Genomic DNA, 11,624 nt, shown 5'->3' on the forward strand with positions numbered 1-11,624 from the left:
GGACTGATGCACGTTAAGTCTGTCGAGTCACAAAGTCCTCCATGTTCCCATAACAAGTCATACCTCTGGGGGTACTGATCCAGGAGTTTCCTTGTCTTCTGGATTGGTTCAAAATTACAAGGCTGCGGAATTGAACATTGGTAGACGTAAACCCAAAAATTGGGTTGGCTGTTCAGCGACGGTTACAAAATAAAATACAAAACTTTTTTTTATATCCCTATGCTTTTTAATTTACTTATTTTAATTAGCTTCTTCGTTTTGAAAATTACTTACTATTTGAGGATTGCAATTTGTTAGCATCTCATTTATTTAAGAAAAATTATGCCTAGTTTAAAAATGCTTTATTTTATGTGTATTGAGTTTTTGGGGCTATAAAAATGTGTTTTATCTTTGTTAAAATTATTGCATATCTTAAAAATGCTTAATTTTATGCGTGTGAAGTTTTTTAGTTCTATTTTAAACAGTATGAAATGTAATAGGGGCCTAAAACATTTCTGTGCCCGGGGGCCCTGCTTGCTATTAAGACGGCCCTGGTAATAAGTAATCAAATAGATTGTTTGCAAGAATCTCAAAACACAATGATGCCAAATGGCTTTGAAATACAACGGAAACAGTAACCCGAAAATTTAGGCGGTACCGAGCTTGCAGCATTCCCTAGTGAAGAAAACACCATCCATAGGATTGTACAACGATTTTTTCCCTTTTCTTAATAGTTTTCCTTTTTATTTAATAAAAATATTTTTTTAAATTTCCATGATGCTTTTCTGTAGAACTATGTCTAATGTAGTTTTCAGTCCCTTATAGTTTTCCAACTTAAAAGATTTTAATCTATATGAAAATCAAGAGAGAAACTAACGTACTTCCTTCCTCTATGACTTTCCACACGCTAATGGTGAAAGCATGTGAAGTGTTGCCATAGGTAGAGAGTTCAGCTTTACGCCACATGCAGCCCATTTCGATCGCCATTAGACAAACGAGTCTTATAATTGTGTACAAAAAATTTTCAATTCGCTTAAAAAGCTTTCGAGAAATGACGAAGTACGCAAAAAGCAGAATTAACATTAAAGATTCTAGACTTTGGACCGATCTCCTTAGCCAACTATGGAGATCATATTTCCCAGATTGCGGTCACCCTCTATATTTCGGGGATAGGAAAAATCTGAATTCATTGAATAAAAAAGGTATATTTATTCAGAGAAAGTACGTTTTTGTGTTTGTAACTTAAAATAACATCTGCCCTGTTTAATTAGCATATTTAAGACCACCCTCACGAACCATGAAGATTGTGAGTCTCATGGTCACAATCTTCATGGTTCGATTCGATCAATCATCTTCAGATCCGATCAATCGGTCAAAAGTGATGTAGAAATTACTCAGCCCATATAAGAGGTCATCTTCGAACTTTTGAAATAACGTGATACATCGTGAATATATATATTACTAAATGGATCACCCTGAATAACTTTTGATCTTATGATTGGATATTCAAGTTCTAGGATGATTGAATCTTATTGGTACAAAGGGGAAGGGGGGACCTCAAAATTTTTTCGACTATTATTAAATAAAAAGAAAATAAGTGCTTACTATACGTTATTTTTTGCATGGAATTATCTTTGGATAAACGAATTTCATAATTGAACGCAATATATTTTCAATTCACTTCAAAAGTTCTCGAGATTCAGCGAAATACGCCAAAAAGTAAAATTAACAATAAGGGGTCCAAACTTTAAACAGCTCTACTGACCAAACAATGGCTACCCCCTTTATTTTGGAGGTCAAAAATCCGAATCCAACGAGAAAAAAAAGAAGGCATGTTTATTCAGAGAAAGTACGTTTTTGTGTCGGAATTCATACCTTAAAACATCGTCTATATTAATTAATTAGCATATTTAAGGCTGCCCCTATAAATCATCAAGATTGAGTCCTAGAGCGTGTAAATCTAGGACCTAAAATATCTTTCTGATAGTTTTAGTTTGTCCCTAATTTTGAAAATTAATCATTTAAAATTTTATTTCTTATGAAACAAATAAAGCGCAAGATGTGTATTATTTTAAAAAATAGGAATTAAATTTATAATTAGACAGCTGTGGTATATCGACATAATATAAATATCTTAATAGCAGAAAATGCGTAACTCGATGAAAATAACAACGTATATTGGTATTTAAAAAAAATGACTTTTTTCAATTAATACGTATTGCTGACGTCAGGGCTATGAAAATTTCTTAGTGGAAAAATGGGAGTAAGAAAAATAATAGGGATATTTCGCTGCATTATGTTATCTTCCATACATAAGATTTCAAGTAATTGCTCCCGTGAAAAAATATCAAACTTACGTAAGTGAAAATAAGAGGTTTTGCAAAAAATGCTATCATTTTAACTTCCACCAGAAAATTAATAGATATTTACAATGGGTATAGACTATCACTTTAAAGCTGTGGCACACGATTCAAGATGCTTTGCTCTACGTAAAATTGTGGTTTTATAAGTAGAAATATTTGGAAGTTCATAGATTTTTATGAATTCAGCGATAAATAATGTTTGCATTTATAAAATTAATACAATATCAGAAAGCACCAATTCCCGAAGATATAACCATGCGGTATACCATGAAGATATAACCTGATTTATCATAAGGTTTGATAGCCCTAGACCCCCGAAATTTTACAAATAATTTTTTCCCCTTAAGAATTGTCAATTAGAATTATGAGTTTACAAAGATTGAAATAAATATAAACTCAAATTTACTATTGTCATAAATTATTTAAGCACTTCATAATTAAACACTAGGGGACCCCTTTTTGTGCCTAGGACCCTGTGATTTCTAGATCAGGTCCTGCTTTTACTACTTTTGATTTTTTTAAATATTCTTTGTGGTTATCTTATATTGGATTCAATGTATTTGCAGCTGATAAAACAAGTTTATGATTTGCATTGCTCTTGTTTTTCACTGGCGCCAACTATGGAAAAGAATAAAACTTCTGTTTATAAGGCGGACCCATTCATACAGCCACAGATTGTAATTTTGACCGGAACCAAAGAACGACCCATCTTCAATCCAGTACCCACTGAGGTATAATTTGTTATGGGAACACGAAGGACTCTGTGACCCCGACAGATTTAACGTGGACAAGTCACCATTTACTACACTGAGAGTCTTCGGCCGGTGAGATTCGAATTTCCGTTCTCATAAACTAGTGTCCAGCGTCCTACCAACCAGGCTATCCCGTAGAGTTGGGTACTGATTCGACCCACCAAAAAGTATATGAAGCAAAGGTTTCACAGGATGCATAGATATATATATAAAAAATTCACCGCCATTTATAAAAAAAACCATTCGAAAGCAACTACAAAAGCATTTCCGGGGATTGGTGAATACAAGGAGCAAGGTCTAATCTTATTTTTGCACTATATTTGTATCAAAATTAAAAAGATAATTTTGTATCACCCTTTCAATAGAAAGGAAAATACACTGAAGAGCCAAAAAAACTGGTATACCTGCCTAATATCGTGTAGGGTACCCGCGAGCACGCAGAAGTGCCGCAACACGACGTGGCATGGATTCGATCAATGTGTGAAGTAGTGCTGGAGATAATTGACACCATGAATCCTGCAGGGCTGTCTCTAAGTGGGAGTAAGAGGGGGCGGGCTATCTTCTGAACATCACGTTGCAAGGCATCCAATAATATTCATGTCTGGGGATTTTGGTGGCCAGCGGCACTCTTCTGAATTCAGACACTTCCGCTGGCCACCAAAATCCCCAGACATGAACTTTATTGAACATATTTGGGATGGCTTGCAACGTGATGTTCAGAAGATATCCCCACCCCCTCTTACTCCCACTGGTTTATGGACAGCCCTGCAGGATTCATGGTGTCAATTATCTCCAGCACTACNACATCACTGAGTGAATTCAACTTGACCCTGAACTCAGAACAAAAGTACCCTTACCCCCTACGTCAAAAAAAGTGTTAGAAGTAAATTAAATAAACAAGAACAAAATTAAAATAAATTAAAAAGAAAAAGATTTCATAAGGATCTGACATTCTCTATCCGAATTGGAGCACTCGGGTTTCGGTTTCAATTATGCGCGCATGCGCAAGTCATAACGTGGGTACGACATGAAGTCCGCGTGAATGATTACGTAGCAAACTTCCCATTTTTCGTGAAATGCACGCGATCCACCAGATATCAATGACGGGAAGGAAAAAATTATTCGAAAAAAAAGCACATTTAAAAGCTTTTAAAAACGAAATCCCCCAAAAAGCACCTTTAAATACTTTTTACAAACGCTACGCACCCTGCATACAAATACTGGTGCAAAAATTTTAAGTCAATGTTGTAATAGATAAATCATTTTTATCAATTTCATAATCAAACCAGTCACTGATTCGAATCACCAAGGTGAACTGATTCTATTAATTAGAATCACTTTGTACGATTCGTTTTGCCCAACTCTACTATCCCGGTCCAATCCTCATTATTGAATTTTTCACAAATAAACGGGTGGTGGAATAATTACTCTATTCGTCAGTATCTTTCGAAACATGTAAAATACAAATTCGGCCATCCAATTAGAAAGCGTTCAGCATTTTAGATTCTCTGCAATAAAACGATGAAATTTCCAAAAACTGTGTTGGGGACAACTAAAAGAACAGGGCACATTGAAAAAATAAGACACAGAGTAAAGAGAATGATTTTTAATGTTAATTTTTTTAAGGCACAGAGTTTAATGATTTCACAGGTTCCAATTGAAATACTTAAGACACATTTTTATTTTTACAATGAAACAAAGATCATAAAAACTTAAGGTGCAACGAAGTAAAACTGCTCAAGTTTGAATGAAAACAAAGAGAAAACACAAACAAAGAAACATATGAGAAAATGTGCTCTTACATAAAAAAGAAGAAGCATCTCAAGGAGGAATCTTGATTAAACAGGAGAAATATACAATAAAAATGTTTGCATGTCGTTTGAAACAGTTGTTTATACACATCAACAGAATATAAAAAAGACAATAGTTACATATCAATGAAGGAAAAAAAAAATGCTTTTCATAGCTGCCAACATGGATAGGAGAAATTCCAGTAGATTTTACGAAACATAAATTTCACGATAATTGTTGCATAATGTGCTAAATATTTTACACTTAGGGAATTTTAGGGATATCAAAATAGAAAAACTGCAATATTTTCCATTTATGATTGACATTAAATGAACTTGAAATGCTATGTATTATGTTTACTCATAATTTTGAATAGTAATAAGCATTTAATTCATCATAGTTATAAGATTTTTTAATTAATTTAAAAAGGGAGTTCTGAATAAAAATAAACTGATCATTTTAAAACAAATAAGTTTTAAACCGATTTCTATAAAAGAGGCTCACTACATTATGTATTAGTAATACGTATTTAAATATTCAAGCAAGCAATATTCTGTGCAAAAATGCTATTTCAATAGGGATTTTCTTAGGAAGGTTACTCAATTTTAAGGAACTTTCTAAAATGTACAAAAACTGGCAGAATTTTTATTAAACCAGTAGACAAAGAGAAACAGGGAAAATCCAGTTGTCTACTGGAAAATCTAGTAGAGTTGGCAGCTATGGCTTATAAAACTTTTTGGAAATTAAAAATTTTACTGTTCACAGTCAAGACAGGGTTGGTAAAATTGCATAGTAAATAGTTTTATAAGATAAAATTTTGGGTCAATACAATGATAATTTGTAACGCACTAATTTGATGGCTCACTTAAGCAGGTGATCCGATTTTAAAGAGGTGATACAATTGTTTTCGACTATCTTGATTATAGAAGTCAACTTAGGACAAGGTGATCAACTTACTAAGGTGGTGCTTCTTGGCAGTTTTTGTTGAATCAAAACACTTTTTGTTGAAATATTAGGACAAGTTTGTAATAAATTTTTCTCTTGATGCATTTCAAGTAGAAAAACAGTTTTCTAGGAAAATTCTAAGAAAGTGAGGATGAAGCAAAAAGGCAGAGCTTAACGATGCGAGGAAATAAAAAGCAACCAATTTAATGCTAGCCCACCAAAGAAAATAATTAGGGTCTTCAAAGTTAGAGAACAGATAATCAGTGCAAATTCAACCCTTGAAAATTTATAATTATTGTTGAATTCCACTAATAGTACTTTTAAACCTTCTACGAGAAAAAGTAGCTTTTAAATTCAATAATTGGTCATTTAAAAAGGTTCAGTATTATCGATGTTCGTGACATAAATTCGTATTCTGTTGTTCAGAAAAATAATGAAAAATGACTTCTCCAAAATAATTCAACATATTTTTGACTTTTTATCATTTTATAAATAATTTTTCTCTTTCAATTATGCTTTTAGTTAAAAACATTTTCTCAAAGTAAAAAAGAAATTAAAAGTTTTTGAATTCTCCTTTGATTTAACACAGACATTTCCTATTTAGCAATTACTTTGCCCTTCCACTTAAGCCTCTCTTCTGTTGAGACATTGGATGGTTAACTGAACCTTCCCAACAGCCTAAAACTTGATGCAGTATACTCCAGATTATAAGCTTTCTGGTTTGTAGGACAAAATCTTGCGTGGGTGTAACAGGAGATGTCCCGATGAATCAATATGACCCGCTTCCTGACTAAAATATCCCAACCAACCCCCAGACTTCTTTCTGCACATGAAAACTCCAGGAGAGTATATTTTAGGGACAAAAGACAGAAAGGATTGCACCAAGGTTCTAAAAGATATTCCGGAAAAAAAACACCTTCCAAATCCTTGAAATATCCTAGAAATTCATGAGCCTACATATTTCGAAAACTTTGGACCAGTTTTCTAATCAACGCAACTTTTGGACAATTACAGTAGCTGATTATTTTCCAACACGGGAACCAGATTTTATAATTTCGATAGGGTAACTTGTGAGCTTTTTATAGTTGTGATGAGTGAAATCTAATTATTGCTAAAAAAGATTGATCATTGTTTTATCACGAAAAATAAAGGCAATTGTTTTTTTTTACAACAGTAAGAATATCCAGTAAATCTTCATAGAGAATCTAAAATTTACTGCATATCTTCTCTCAAAGGACAGACTAACCAAATAATTTGATTGTCAAAGCTTCACAGGGAACTTTTAGTCAAAAGTTTCACTTTGCAAATGTTTCATTTCCTGAAAAATATTTTTAACAGACTACTTTTTCGACTTGAAACAATTAAATCCACCCTAAATGTTCATATAGGAAAAATGGCTTTTAGGAGCTGTTTGTCTTAAAAGTTCATTTTTAGTGATGAGTTTCAAGTTTTATTAATTTAGTTCAGAATTAAAATATTAAATAATTCAGTATTTTTGGTGTGATAGATCTGCCCTGGCTAAAGCAACTGAAGTTGGATCTGTAAAGCACAGCTTATAACCTTTAAATTTGTTTGATAAATGAACAGTTGAATAGTCACTGCGCCAGTATAAAAGATATATAATTATGGATGACCAACCAGGTACGAAAGGTGTCATCTGTGTGTTTTATAAGCCATGGGTCATTAAATGCTGAGCTACTATAACTGCGTAAACATAATTTTTTTTGTTGCATAGTTAAACATATAACAATCGAATAATGGTGACAGGTACTGCTCTAACATTGAATAAAATCTAATAACAAATAAATCAGGAACAGCTAAAATGACAAATCAGTCGTTCATATTACAACAAATATTTTTCCACATATAGTATATACACTAGTGTGCAAAAGATTTTGGTCAATCTGAGGAAGGCACTTTGACCTTCCTTTTTTCTTTTTCGTAGAGTTTGTTTCTATTGTTTTTAATCAAGTTAACATACATGTTACACTTGATTTCAGAATTTTTAATCCTTTTGCAATTCAATCGTATATATAATCTTCGGATAGAATTTCAATCTTTGCACTCAGCTCAACTGAAATTTTTTTTTTTTATATCTCAAGTCATGTAAGAACAAATTTTTACCAAAAAAAAAAAAATTATTCAATATTAAATTAATAGTGTATCTATAAAATTACGATTAGGACACACTAAATAAATATGCAAAACATATTAGTAACAATTGTATTTTAGTAAAATATTATAAACAATGAAATTCATCCAATACTTGCACAAAAACTGCTAAACACGAAAAACACTAATAATTTAATACCTGACTGATATAAAAAATTGTATTTGATTTAACGTGACATTCAAAGCGCTGACTTTACTGTCTTGTTGATAAGCATACTAAGCAAGCTTAGAAATAGAATTGAATTATATATTTCTCTCTACATTTTGAATCAACAATCTATAACAATGAGCATGACCAAAGACTATTTGCACACTAGAGTAACTTACAAACAACTTCAAATTTTAACAATAACTCATTCTTACTTGATGTGCTTTTTGGGAAATTTGAACAAAAAAACTTACATCAAAAGTAAAGTGTTTTATCAAAGAAAAGCTTAGATAAAAACTAGTTGGCATAAAAAAAAAACCCAACCAGGTCTCACAATTAACTTAATTCCTCGCTGTCACATTATTATTAAACATTTAAAAATAACATTACTTAATATTTAGAAATAATGTGAGAAAAATAAAAAGTTAAATTCCAATATCGAAAATGCATAAGTTATAAGAATCTGCAGGATGTTATATCAACAGATAAAAAAAGTTTAATTAAATTTGATTAATAATAATCATTAAATTTAAAAATCAACAAAAAGATGTAGGGAAATATATATATTTTTTCAAACTGACAAATTAGAATAATAATTCATTTTTGTGGAGGGTTTGTTTTATGTATAAGGTATGAGGAAATTACATTGTATCATTGCATATAAAGAGAAATTTAATCACAGTTCAGCTATTTTAACTTAAAATTACTGAATACGAAAATTAACAAAAATTTGTATTACCCTGAGAAAATAAAAACTGAGTAGAAAAAAAAAACTGGTTCCACAAAATCATTAAATTGATATTTCAATTGTAATCAGAAGTAAAAATTTAACCAAATACAAAAAAAAAAAAAAAAATTGAAATATTTCTTTTAACACAAACATTTAATACAGATTTGATTTCAATTTGACACTGACGCAATAATATTTAACAAAACTTGATTTACTTAACATTAGAAAACAACCGTTAGACAAGGTCTTTAACAGAAAAACAACTCAGCCACACAAACCTTAGTTTCTCAAACCTCCAAGCATTACAACTCAGAGGCAAAATAGTACAGCGTTTCCTCCACTAAACACTATTTTTTCTTTAAGTAAAATGGGAAAAATTCATTTGCAACAGAAAATTCACAAGAATTCAAAATTTGGAGTTTCCACTCTTAAGGTTCAAAATAGGAATATATTTTTCCCTTTAAATTTTAAAATTACAAACAAATATGCAACGAATGATATGAGTTTAAGGGAGGGGGAAAACAACAAAATGAAACTAATAAACGATTTTGCAAATTGAATTGCAACAGTGCTCTTGTATCCTCCCAAATAAATAATCCATACAAAAACAGCTATTCACAAGACAGTAATAACAGGATAGGTAGATTGAAGTGGTACACATTTAGTGCAATTACATTATTTTCAAAAAAAATATTTGATATTTAGCATCAATTTAAAGCAACATATATCTATCTATATATGTTAAAAGAGATGTTTGAAGGTTAGATTTTATATGTGTATATATATACAGTCTACATTCTTTAGTATGACCCCTATTAGTGTGATCCTTCCATTATAACGACTGTTTCATGAGGCCCACCAGCTGTTCCATAAACGCAATGTTATTTTAATGCCGATTAGTACGTTCGAACTAAACCGTTCTTCCCAATATAGTGATTGAAATTTCATTTCGTTTTCTTTTAATTCCCGGAAAATCACCCCAAAAACGGGTGCAAGACACTTTCAAAACTTACATTTTCCCATTGAGAACGAGTCAATTGTTAACAAAAGTCTTGACAAAACTATTCAAACCAGTATTTTTTATTTTCATGTTACCGCTCAATAAAACATCTTGAATTCTCTATAAATGAAGAAAGAGTGATAAATTGAAGAGAGACCACCTATTTTAAACCTAGGAGCTTTTAGGCACAATCTGTGGTCACAAGAATTGTGAAATATGGATTACCTACAATTATTGAGAATTTGAAGAGTATATTGTAACGTCATTCAGAAATTTCAGTTTCAAAATATTCGTCATTAATTTCTTTCTGTTGTTTTGTTTGAAGATTGCATTCACTCTTTCTGTGAAGTGTTGTAAGAGGTGGTTTATTTCGGAGCTGAATTATATTATTCATATTCTTTTTTATTTCAGTTTTGCTCTTTCGCTGGACTGATGTTATTTAGCAAAAATGGCTGCTTCTAACCAGTGTAATGCTTCGAGCAGGAATTAAAAATTTTAAAATAAAAGGATAGAAGAACGACAGAAATGGTTAAAATATTCAAGATTCTAAAAATAACTTAGTTTACAATAATTAAAAATGATGCTGTAATTTTAAAGGCAGAAGAGCAAAGTTTGCTAATTTCATGACATTCTTGCAAAGCAAAATTTCAATCCAGAAAAAATACTGAATGAATGTCTAAAGTTTATGCGCAAAATTAAAAGATGTCACTTGAAAAAAAATTTTGATGAATTTTTAATTTTTAATGAACTATATTAAAAAATTTCACTTTACTTTTCAGTCAGTTTCATAATTCTGTTTAAAAAGTAGTGTGTTTTTGCCAAAATAAAAGCAGTATTTATAAAATATAAGTAAATATTTGTACAATTTTTTATGTAATCACGATATAGCAACCTCGTATTATAATGCCTGTTTTTGTTTATACCAAGAGTGTTATATTGAGCGTCAACTATATATATATATATATATATATAAAAGCTAAAAAATTAAGNTATATATATATATATATATATATATATATAAATAATAAATTAGCACTTAGAATTTTTTCTTTTTTTAAAAATTTAAAATAAAGCCATTCTCTCTCTATATATATAAGTATATATATGGATATATATAATAAATGCATGTTAGGCAATAATCAAAGTTAATATTCAAACAAAACTTTTAGACTATTAAGTTGAACAGTTATGAGAAACATCTCGAAATATACTAAAAATATTTTATTGAGCTGATATTCTTTTGCAAGCTGCACGGAACAATAAATTAAACGTCAAAGTGATTTTAATATACTTTAAAGTATAAGAACTTAAATATATAAACTTAGTGCTTAACTTCAAGCACCCTATCCTGTAAACCAACTAAAAAATTGTTCAAGATAAATATTATTTTAACAAACCACCCAAAAAACAAACACTATTTTTTAATCATACATCCCTTCAAAGCAGCTCAAGTTACTTCTCGTGCCAGATAATTGAAATATAAAGTGTTATCCACTATGAAAGTAATTAAGATTCTTAACAGATTTAATTTTTGATGGGATTGCAACATTTGCAGTTGTAAAGTAATGTTAAAATCATTTTAGTTGGAGTAAGTTAATAATACATCTAAATAATGTTCTGCCATACAACTTTTATACGTAATAAAAAATATACAAAAAAGACAGAATATTGCGATTTGCAGAAATTCTCCAAAAGCAACAATATAGCACATAAGTTCTAATAGACTTCTATTAGAACTTTTTAA

Source organism: Parasteatoda tepidariorum, chromosome 6 (genome assembly GCF_043381705.1).
Source record: "Parasteatoda tepidariorum isolate YZ-2023 chromosome 6, CAS_Ptep_4.0, whole genome shotgun sequence".
NCBI lineage: Eukaryota > Metazoa > Arthropoda > Arachnida > Araneae > Theridiidae > Parasteatoda > Parasteatoda tepidariorum.